Source organism: Camelina sativa, chromosome 19 (assembly GCF_030686135.1).
Source record: "Camelina sativa cultivar CO46 ecotype springtype chromosome 19, ASM3068613v1".
NCBI lineage: Eukaryota > Viridiplantae > Streptophyta > Magnoliopsida > Brassicales > Brassicaceae > Camelina > Camelina sativa.
Genome location: NC_141898.1, coordinates 15,139,226 through 15,142,237, shown reverse-complemented (window position 1 = coordinate 15,142,237; position 3,012 = coordinate 15,139,226).

Here is a 3,012-nt window from a genome sequence, read left to right as displayed (position 1 = left end):
TTTGATTTGGATTAACACTCTTATGACTCTTGATTATGCTTGACAACAGAACCAAAGTTTGGAAAGACCGTCAGCCAACTCAAAAATCCCCAAAGTCCCTATTCGATGGATATTCAGATGATCTAACGTTGTCTCTAACTTTTATAGGGCCTAAACCGGACTTAATTATCAAGCCCTGGGAATTGGTATACATTGGACTAGATCTCTACATTCAAGCCACACAAGACATTGCACTTCCTTAAAAGTATGTTCCCTTCTCTCTTCCCTTCAATACTCTAATAAAAAAAAGAGAAGCAAAAAAAAAAAAGAGAGAGAAGAAAAGAATAAGGATATAGGTAGCAAAGAAGTGAGCCAAGCGATGTTGCGTAAACCTGTGCATACTTTGGATTTCATGGAAGCCTGTTCAATATATATATAAAAAAAAGAGAAAAAGAGCAAGGGATCTATAAAAAGAAAAAAATGATACCCTAGAAAATTAGAGAGAAATAGATTCCTTGGAAGTGAGAAAAGGGAGAGGAAAGCAATCATACGAAGAATGTCTTGGCTTGAAGAGAGTCGACAAGCCATTGATCGATTTTCCCTTGGTAAGATTTCACTTTTTATTATTGCTTTAATTTATGTAAAGAGATGACAATGGAGATTCTGGAGACTCTAAAGAATTGTGGGATCAAGGAGCGTTGATGATTCTCATGGTGGATTACAAATGTAAGTTCCTAATGTCAAGGCGAAGAAGAGTGCAAAGATGATATCCCCAAAGATAAGTGAATTCCCATTTTTCAAAACCTCTTTTCCATGACTTTATTTTGAATATTTGCTTGAGGACAAACAAAGTCTAAGTCTGGGGGAGTTGATAACATCATTATTTTACCCATATTCAGTGCCGTGCTCAGGCTATTTGTGGCTTAGGGCGGATAAAAATTGTGGCTTTTGTTATTAAAGATATTAAATTTTTTTTTTCAAAGACAACAGTGATCTTAAGATGAAAAAAAAATAGTATAAACCAAATTTTTCTACCTTTTTTTCTAAAAATATTTTTAGCCACAATTCCAAAAATTAATTCTTTTATTCTAAATTATCTCTTGTTTATTAATTGTTTTCCATTAGTATTCTTATACTATAGTTATAACTATAAAACGTAATTGTTTTATATGCAGAAATTTCTTTCTACATAAAAAATATTAATTTTCTTGTAATGACATAATGTCATGGATTTCTCAAACAAAACACCACTTTACAAACATATTTATGTCATCAACTTAGATATATATAAGCCTAGATAGAAAAAAAAATGTGTCTTAATAAATTTTAAAAAATCGGTGGCTTAGGGCTAATGCCCTTTCCACAACACCTTAAGCATGGCACTGCCCATATTAGCTATAGTTTTCATATACATTTTGGGAGAGTTTGATAATATTTCAGGTATAAAAGTTCTATTATCAAGTATTTCAGGTTTTAAGAAGATTTTACAGGTTTTATAGCAATTTTGACCAAAAGACAAGGAAAATACGTTCCAGGACAGATTCAGAGCTTTACAGTACGGGACACTTTTGAAGAAATTCTGGAACTCAAAATATATCATTCTTGGTGTCTATGGAAATCTGGAAGAGTTATTATTCTCCTCGAAGCGGAATAAAGTCCATCCATTCATTCATCCGGAAGTTATGCTCGTTTTACCGAGATGTATTATAAACCGACGTGAAGAAAAGCAACCAGCCGATGGGCTTTTCTTGAAGGCCTGACCAGCCTCCTCCACGGTCCAGAAGCCTCTTTCGCCGCCTCTTGTCCTGCACTCAAGAAGAAAAGACAATTCTACCCTTAAAAACCCTAACCCTAGAAAAAAAACCTTATAAATACTCTTAAGACCTAGAGTTTTCAATGTGTGCTTTCTTGGTGTCTTTTCTCTGCCTCTTGATTACTCATCCACGCCTCCAGCATCAGCCCTAGAGACGTCCCAAGACCCCTACTCAGCCGTCGAAGTTCGTTCATCTATAACTCTCTTGGAAGACATCACTGTTGTCGTTGAAGTCACCAACCTCTTTCTTGTTTTCTTATTTTTTGTTTCCTACTTGTTCAATGAAGAAGAATCATCTACTTTGTATCATAGAAAAGATCTCAAAACCCTTTTCTCATAATTCTAATCTTATATGCAATATCTTATTCATGTGGTTTTGATTTGCTTGAGTATGTCTGAGTAGTTTACTTGTTGGGTATTAGGGTTTCAAAGTAGATTGATGTTATCGTTTGTTTAAGGGTGTTTAGATCTGGTTTAGTTCATCTTAGTTCTTTGATCTAGGTTTATTCTTAATGCATATTGCTTTATTAGCTAACTAGTGATTGATCATAGGCGTTTTACACATCACAAGTGTTGTAAACTCGCTTGCAATAGCCTAGACAAGTATCGTGTTATAACCTGCGTCAGTTGAGTTATAGAACTTTACGGATTAGAATCGAACTTGCTTTAATTGCAAGGACATATGCGTCGTTGCCTGCGAAAGTTGAGTAACGGAGTATATAGACTTTAGATAGGTGATTAGCGAGTAGCTTATCTCCCGTTCTTCCGTGTTTCGTAGTCAATGAACGTTTAACCATTGAACTTCCATACCTATTCCCTTTAGGCTTAGACCGGTGCTTGATACCCTGAGAATTCCCTACAGCCCAACATTTCGTCCATCTATATTTTCTTAGTTTATTCGCATTTAGTTATTGTTTTCTTAGTTACAAACCCAACCAAAAACCCCCATCTTATTATTGTCTTAGCCATATTCCTCTCTAAGCAAACTCTTAACGTGATTTATTCGTCTTTGTGGGATCGATCCTTAAATACTACTACCGATCAACTGTGCACTTGCAGTATTTGTGTGGTCTTTTGAGGTAAAAGATTTGAAGTGATAAAAACCATGCACATCAATATCCGCTAGCTGATTCCCTGTAGAAACGTGGAAAACCTGTTGAGAACCAGCCAGTACCCGATCTCTCGTTCTGTGTAAATCAATCTCCATTTGTTTGATACGT